Raw genomic sequence first — 9,233 nt, forward strand, 5'->3', positions numbered from 1 at the left:
AGCAAGGCAAGCAAACAGACTGCTGCTGAGCAGGAGCTTGATCCCAGGACCCTGAGATCATGACCTGAGTTGAAGGCGCACGCTTAACTGACTGAGCCACCCAGGTGTCCCATGGTTTGGTTTTTCATTTGTTTTTCTACCACATTTAACCCAAAAATCAAGTCGGTAGCCAAGCCAACAAAAACTCTTTTATCTGGCCCTCATCTGTTTTCATCATCACTACATCTTGGCCTTTACCAGGTCCCCCAACCCCTGTTTAAAATTCCCTACCCGGGCGCCTGGGTGGCTCAGGCGTTAAGCGTCTGCCTTTGGCTCAGGTCGTGATCCCAGGGTCCTGGGATCGAGCCCCACATCGGGGCTCCCTGCTCTGCGGGAAGCCTGCTTCTCCCTCTCCCACTCCCCCTGCTTGTGTTCCCTCTCTCGCTATATCTCTGTCAAATAAATAAATAAATAAAATCTTTAAAAAAATAAAATAAAATAAAATTCCCTACCCTAGGGGTACCTGGGTGGCTTAGTTGGTTAAGCGTCTGCCTTCTGCTAGGGTCATGATCCCAGAGTCCTGGGATCGAGGGGCTCCCTGCTCAGCGAAGAGTCTGCTTCTCCCTCTGCCCCCACCCCTGCTTGTGCTCGTTCTCTATCTCAAATAAAATCTTAAGAATAAATAAATAAAATAAAATTCCCTACCCTGAACAGTTTTCTCTTCCCTTCATTCCTTTTCCCTTAGCAGCAAGTAAATACCTGTGCATTTTCAAGACCGCTCAGCCTCATTTCTTCTTTCAGTGAGATTAAGTCCCCAGACAAATAGGCTTTCCCTCAGACCTGTTCCCAGAAGACCTAGCACTACTTCACTTCTTAGTAACTATGGATTAAAACTGTTCCTTTCTTACTGTGAGCAGGAGTGACAGAGCAGTCATTTTCTTATTTTTAGATTTTACCAACCTATAAAAAAACAAAAGACAACTGCCATTTACTATCTGCATCACTTCATTTTTAGATTATATTTTGACCCCAAAATAAAAATAAAGAACATATCCTCTAAAAAGTCAGTCCTTTTAAGTAAATAAATCAACTTTATGAAAACCTCTTTAGACCATATTTTTTTTGTCTTACTGCAGACTGGTGAAAACTAGTGACCAGTGGAAATCGGTGAGTCCTTCTAAATATAATATTGAATCTAATAAACTCTTTATTAATTCCACACTTATAGTAACCTTGACTAAGTTTACTTTATGGGTGGCAGTTCACTTAGTTTAAAACCTTCCCAGTGGAAAATGTTATAGACCCCAAGGCTACCTATTCCAGAATAAAAACCAAACTTGTCTTCTTCCCAGTCTGATTCCTCTTTCTGCCCAAGAGTAAAAAAGCCACAGAGGAGGCAGTAACGAAGTCCGTTGCATCTAGTTTCTTCTAGCAACACCAGCACCTAAGGGATTTGTCAGAGGTACATATTTGAATCCTCTGTTTTGTAATAAAAGCTTTTTTAAAAAAAAATTGTGTTCCTTGACACATTAAATGGTGCAATTATCAAAACAGATAATGAAAGACAGCACAGGGCATGTGAAATCAGGTTATTGGGTCTCAACCATCTGAGAATTTTAAAATTCAGATAGCATAAAATGGAACAGAAAATTGTCAGATTGCATCAAACCTAGTAAAGTGTCAAATTGTTTCATTAATTTTCTTTTCATCTGTGACTAATCTCTTCAATTGATCTAGTGATTTTTAGATTTTGATTACTGTCTTATTTCTAAAAGGTTAACTTAGTTCTTCTTCAATTTGTGTCACTTTGTAGCTTCTTATTCTTTAAAGGCATCTTCAATATAGATTTAAACCAGTAAGCATAATTGTCTTATAGTCACTGTATGATAATTCCAGTATTTGAATTCTCTGTCAGTCTGTTTCTATTATCTATTTTTGTGTTGGCTCTCTGATTATAGTTTATCTTTGTGTACTGGTCATTGCATTTGAAAACTAATATTTGGGGTACCTGGGTGGCTCAGTCGGTTAAGCATCTGCCTTTGGCTCAGGTTTTGATCCCAGGGTCCTGGGATGGAGCCCTGCATCAGGCTCCCTGCTCATCGGGGGAGACTGATTCTCCCTCAACCCCTCCCCACTGCTGGTGATCGATCTCTCTCTCACGTGTTCTCTCTCTCTCTCTCAAATAAGTAAATACAATCTTTTTTAAAAAGTGAAAACTAGTATTTGTGGGAATAATTTGAGGCCTATGATGAAGATACCCTCTTTCAGATAAGATACGCATATCCTTCTGCCAGAGTCCTGCAGGCATTTAAACCAGCTTTTTTTGGCTTTGGGCTTCCTTGGCCACCCAGGAGGTTCAAATCCAGCGATAATTCCTTGTAGGTGTCCTACTCTATATTCAGCTCTTAATGGTGTAACCCTGTGAGGTCACAGTTTGCTGAAGGGAGGATCTCCTGTTAGACTTCACACCTCCTATGGATCCTGGGATTGGATTTATGTCCCTGTCATCCAGAGTGACTATCCAAGTCAGTGTTCCAATTATCTGGAACCAGAAAATACACTTAGGGCAAAAGTAGTTTGGTATTTATTTATCTTGTTTATTCCTTTTTTTTTCTCCATCCTGTTTTGGACAAGTAATTCCTTACTAAAAAGAATACATTTTATTATTATTTTTTTAAGATTTTATTTATGTTACACCCAATGTGGGGCTTGAATTTACAACCCCAAGCTCAGGAATTTCATGGTCTACAGATTGAGGCAGCCCAGCGCCCCCAAGAATAGCATTTTAAGTAGAGTTTTGGTTTGGAAGCTTGGAGAACAGTCGATCATTTATTTAACTGATGTTTAGAAATTTCTTCCATAGATGGAAAAATTTGAGGAAATCTTGCTTTGTTATATTAAATTTTTAAATTATGCATTCTGTTCATCATCCTGATAAAATAAATGCAAATTTATGTCTTTTTACTGATGACATTATCTTAATGCTTAAATGGTATTACTAAATTTAACCAGATTGCAGTGAAACTAGTGCTCTCTCATTCATCCCTGTTGGTATTTTACAATAAGTGATTTGAAAAGTAATTTGTCCATGTGATTCAAAAACCATCAGTGTCCTGCAAATATATCATAAGGAAATAAATCAAAATTGGGGAAAAAGCTGTAGGTGTAAAGATATTATTCAGTCTTAATCATAAAATTAGAAGATGAGAAATAACCTAAATGCTTTAAAATAAGGAAATGGAAGGGATGCCTGGGTGGGGCAGACAGTTAAGCCTCAGACTCTTGGTTTCAGCTCAGGTCATGCCCTTGGGGTTGGAAGATGAGCCCCATGTTGAGGCCCGTGTTGGGCTCCAAGCTCAGCCCAGAATCTGCTTAAGACTGTTTCTTCCTGGGCGCCTGGGTGGCTCAGTCGTTAGGCGTCTGCCTTCGGCTCAGGTCATGATCCCAGGGTCCTGGGATCAAGCCCCGCATCGGGCTCCCTGCTCTGCGGGAAGCCTGCTTCTCCCTCTCCCACTCCCCCTGCTTGTGTTCCCTCTCTCGCTGTGTCTCTCTCTGTCAAATAAATAAATAAAATCTTAAAAAAAAAAAAAAGACTGTTTCTCCCTCCTTCTGCCTGCCACCCCCACACTCACTCACACACACACACACACTCTCTCTCTAAAATAAATAAATCTTAGAAATAAATAAATAGCTGAAAGGGTGATGATTCTTAAATTTAAAAAATAATAAAATAAAGAAATGTTTAAATTATGATACATCCATTTGATATACCATTATGCGGCCATTATAAATCATGAGTGTGAACATTGTTTAGACAAATGGAAAATGTTTATGATAAAGTGGTCAATGCAGGATACAAAATTTATATATATCTTCATTATAAGTATATAAAAGGCAAAAGGCATTAAAAAAAAAAGACGTATCAAACACAAGAAACTTGGGACACCTGGGCGGCTCAGTCGGTTAAGCCTCTGCCTTCGGCTCAGGTCATGGTCCCAGGGTCCTGGGATCGAGTTCCGCATCGGGCTCCCTGCTCAGTGAGGAAACTGCTTCTCCCTCTGCCTGCAGCTCCCCCTGCTTGTGCGCTCTCCTCTGACAGATGAATAAATAAAATCTTAAGAAAAAACACACAAGAAACTTAATTTAAAATCTCTCAGGTTATTTGGTGAACCCATCTATATCAGACTCAGAGGAAATCAACATAGTTGTACTAGAGTGGCATTCCTTTTTTCTTCTGTTCTTGTCAAGTTTCCTTTGACATTAAGTATAAAATGAATAATTGAAAATTAATATAAGGGGGCTCCTGGGTGGCTCAGTCGTTAGGCGTCTGCCTTCGGCTCAGGTCATGACCCCAAACAAATTCTAAAGTGAATATTATTTATGAAATATCTCAGTGTTTGAGCTTTTTATTTTTTTATTTTATTTTATTTTTTAAGATTTTATTTATTTATTTGACAGAGAAAGACAGCGAGAGAGGGAACACAAGCAGGGGGAGTGGGAGAGGGAGAAGCAGGCCTCCCGCAGAGCAGGGAGCCCGATGCGGGGCTCGATCCCAGGACCCTGGGACCATGACCTGAGCCGAAGGCAGACGCTTAATGACTGAGCCACCCAGGCGCCCCAGTGTTTGAGCTTTTTAAAATATTTAATTTGCCAATCCTGTAGTCTTATAATTAAATATCATTCTATCTTTGGTCCTCCCAGCTCTTTCCCCACTGCTACCAATACAGCTGTCCTCTTTCTCATGGAGACCTTCATTTTCTTTAATACATCTGTAATACTGTGATTTATAATAAATATATATATTTCCATCTTGGTCTGGGTTGCTGGTACAGAACTCCAAAAACCTTAAGTGATGAGATCAGTAAAGGTATCTCTTGTTATGTTAATAGTTTTGGATGCACCTAAGGATGGGGGCTGGTTGCCAGAACCAACTCTGTGATTATAGGGTTGGAATTTTCTGTCCCCATAGGGAGTTGGGCTGGAGGTTGAGTTCAGTCACTAATGGTCAGTGGTTGATAATGCCCATGTAATGAATCCTCTTTAAAAATCCAAAATGGCAAGGGAGCACCTGGGTCACTCAGTCCATTAAGTCTCCAACTCTTGGTTTCAGCTGGGGTCATCATCTCAGGGCCCTGGAATCGAGCTCCATGTTCAGTGGGAGTCTGCTTCTCTCTCCCTCTGCCTCTCCCCCTGCTTGTTCGTGCTCACTTTCTCTCTAAAATAAATAAATGAATCTTAAAAAAAAAATAAAAATAAAAACCCAAGGTGACAGGGTTCAGAGAGCTTCTAGGTTGGTGAACATGTGGAGATGTGGGAGGCTGGTGTGTTTGGAGAGAGCATGCCTATGCATCTCCTCCATCTGGTTGTTCCTGAGTTCTCTCCTTTTATAATAAATCAGTAATCTAAATGTTAACTTACTAACTTAGTAAAGTAAGTAAAATGTTTCTCAGAGTTCTGTGAGCCACTCTAGCAAATTAACCCAAGGAAGAGATTGCTGGGACCTCAGATCCATCAATCTCAAAGGATGGAGCACTTCACCTGTGGGATCCGATGCCATCTATGGGTAGGTAGTGTCAGAATTGAATTCGATTGTAGCACATCCAACTGGTGTCTGAGAATTGCTTGTTGGTGTGGGAATGACCCCCATCAATGTGTTCCAGGATCATTTAACATTATTTTCTCCCAGTCTGTAAATACCTCCTGATCTCATTTCCTCTTCCTCTCAGCTGCAGCCCATGGTTGCTCATTTGAGCAACAAATTTTCTCACCAAAACTCTATACTTCCTTGTAGGCTTAACCTTGTCTGACCCTACCCAGAAAACCCTAAATCTAGTTCAGTACACAGTCTACCTTTGTGATTGTATAAGTCCCAGTTTTTTCACTCCTCCCTGTATTGACCTTGTTCAGTCCTTCCTACACAACTGCTTGATCATGTGACTTGCTTTGGTCAAGAGACATTAGCAACTCTGACTCAAGCCAATGGCTTAAAATATGCTGGCATTGGGGCACCTGGGTGGCTCAGTCAGTTAAGCGTCTGCCTTCGGCTCAGGTCATGGTCCCAGGGTCCTAAGATCGAGCCCCGCATCGGGCTCCCTGCTCAGCAGGAAGCCTGCTTCTCCCTCTCCCACTCCCCTTGCTTGTGTTCCCTCTCTCGCTGTGTCTGTCTCTCAAATAAAGAAATAAAATCCTTTAAAAAAAAATGCTGGCAATGGGGCACCTGGGTGGCTCAGTCAGTTCTAAGTGTCCGACTCTTATTTTCGGCTCAGGTCATGATCTCAGGGTTATGAGACTGAGTTCCCTCTGAGCATGGAGACTGCTTAGGATTCTAGATTCTATCTCTTCCTCTCCCTCTCCCTCTGCCCCACCACCCTGCTCGCTTGTGCTCTCTCCCTCTAAAAAACAAAACAAAGAGCTGTCTGCTCTTTAGAACATTTCTTAGTTCCCTAAGAAGCCTAAGTTAGCAGGCTGGAGAATGAGAGATCTTTTTAAGTAGATTAAGTAGCCGCAGTTGAGGTCTCTCCAGAACATTATTCTGCCAATCATCAGACATTTGAATAAGTCCATCCCAGACCATTTAGTCCAACTAAGCCAGCCTGGAACAAAAGAACCACCTTGCTGACATTTAGAATAAATAATAAATAATAAATTGTTGTTTTAAGTCATGGAGAGTTGAGAGAATTTGTTTTGCAGCAAAAACTAACATGGATTTTCTCTAACCTTACATTTACCCTTACCTTCATAGCATGATTAGGGAAAACTGCACATTTGAGGCTGGAGCTATTAGAAATTAATCATATCACATCTCACCTGGGTTCTTTCGGTCCTTTTACCTGTCAGCTACCTTCCCCTACCTCTCAAAATGTCTTACCATTCCAGTTCCTCACCCTGATCCTCCCATCCCCAATTCAGTCCTATCCCCTGTCATTTTTAGAATATCATTTTGTTGCCTGCTTGAGATAATGTGGAGCTTGCAGGCTACAGCAATGACTCTGGATCTTTTCCTGTGTAGGCTAAAAAGCCATTGGAGATTTTCGAGCAGTGGAGTGACACTCCAGCTCTTGTGTGGAAAATACAATGTAATAGAGCAAGAATAGAATTAAGAAGTTAAAAGAGATGATGGTAGCTTGGTTTTAGGGAGATAGAGGAGGAAGTGCAGAGGGTGGAGAGTGGTGGGAGACAGGACACCATTCATGGAGATTAACATGCAAATGACATCCTCTGGAGTAGTGAAATGCAGTTGCCATGGGTAGAGGGATGCCCTGAAATTCTGGTTATATTTTGAAGATAAGAACCAACAGAATTTGCTAAAGAATTGTGTGAGAATTAAAAGAGGAATCAAGGAAAATCACATTGTATAATAATGATTTTTTTACATTGGTGCTTACCTGTCCTACTCACTCTGAGCAGAAGGCAGACTCTGTCCTAAATATCTTTCTTTGTATACTGGAATGAATGAATGAATGAATGAATGGCTCAATTAATGGATGAATCCTGATTAACATTTTTACGTTAGAACAGATTACCTATTTTCTTTGAGAAAATAGCTTTCTCCTTGCTTTTCTATATACAAAGTGAAAGTATTGTATAATAATGAGGTTTCATTGTATTCTAGATGGGATTATTAAAAAGTACCGGACACTAGTGCTTCCCCAAATACAGTCATCAGAATGATCACCAGTCAACAAACTATTATCAGTTGGCAATGAAATAAGGAGTTTTTGAAGAATGAAGTCAATTGTGTCACTAAACACACTATTCAGCTGGTTTTTTTTTTTTTTTTCCCATAGTAAAACTTCGTTAAGGAAGTAGTACGCTGATTTGCATTCTGGCTTAAGCTCCTTATCTTGTTGCCAGTTGGCACCTTTTGTTACACTACAACAAACGATCAGCTGGATTTTCTGAATGCTATTGAATATTTTATTGGGCATGCCAAACATAGTAGAGGACTGGTAAATTTCTTAAAGTCCCAAGATAATCTGCAGAGTTATATAGAGGGGATGATGTATTTGAAAATGAGAAAATTGTTTTTGAAAGGACTTTAAAACGTTTAAAGGCAGCAAGATATAGTGGAAAGAACATGATTTTGTACCCAGACCTGGTTTCAAATCACTGCTGTGTCACCTGCCATGTGACTTTATATTGTCTCTGTTTTGTCACAGCTAAGTGGAAATAATACTTACCTCCCTGTGGTTATTGCAAGGTTTAAGTGACACAATATAAATTAGAAGCCTAGCACAGGGCTAGCATGTAGGAGGCACTCAGTAACTATTAACTCTCCTTTTCTCTCTTTCCAAAACAAATATCAGCTGCCCAGTCACACTCTTGTCAACACCTCTCTATCGTTAACGTTATTAAATTTCAAGTGTGTTCTTATTAGAGTCCTTTCCCCTGCTCACATGGTTTGCGTGGTTTGTTAGGGATGGCAGATATGAGGAATTTGTTCCAGGAAGCAGAGCAGGAGAACTGAGAAAGAAAACTGAGATTAAATCTGTACACACGGGGCACCTGGGTGGCTCAGTCGGTTAAGCGTCTGCCTTCAGCTCAGGTCATGATCTCAGGGTTCCGGGATCGAGCCCCACATGGAGCCCCCTGCTCAGTGGGGAGCCTGCTTCTCCTTCTTTCTCTGCTGCTCCCCCTGCTTGTGCTCTCTCTCTGGCTGTCTCTCTCTCTCTATCAAATAAATAAAATCTTTAATAAATAAATAAATAAATCTGTACACAGTGATATTAATGTCATTACAAAAACACCATAGTACAATCAAACCAGATTCCTTACGACCATTGCTATCACTAAGAAGAGCCACACATCCAGAGGATACTCACCTTTTTTTGATACCCACACAACCATTCTTGTTGCTATTTTGAGTGAGAATTGAAACCACTTTCCTTATACTGTAAGAGTACAAGTGGTAGAACTTTCCTTCTAGTCAACAACATTTCACAAGGTGAAAATCAAGGGCTAGAATCTATTATTGTCACTATTTGGTATCATGTAGACTTGGGTTCATGCTCACCCTGTCGTATAATAGTTTAACTTCAGAGAAGTTTTTGATCTTTCTGAATTTGTTTCCTCCTTACTCTATTAGTTGGAAGTTCAGTTCAAGGCCACCATGTTGTACATCTCTAGGGAACACCTCTCATAGAGATTGCACAGGGAGTTAAGCAACTACTTGGTTCAGAAACAGTAACAAAGGCTTAAATAATAATGGCATAAACAAGATAGAAATGATTTCTTACTTATGAGAGAGTCCCACT

Source organism: Neomonachus schauinslandi, chromosome 2, assembly GCF_002201575.2.
Source record: "Neomonachus schauinslandi chromosome 2, ASM220157v2, whole genome shotgun sequence".
NCBI lineage: Eukaryota > Metazoa > Chordata > Mammalia > Carnivora > Phocidae > Neomonachus > Neomonachus schauinslandi.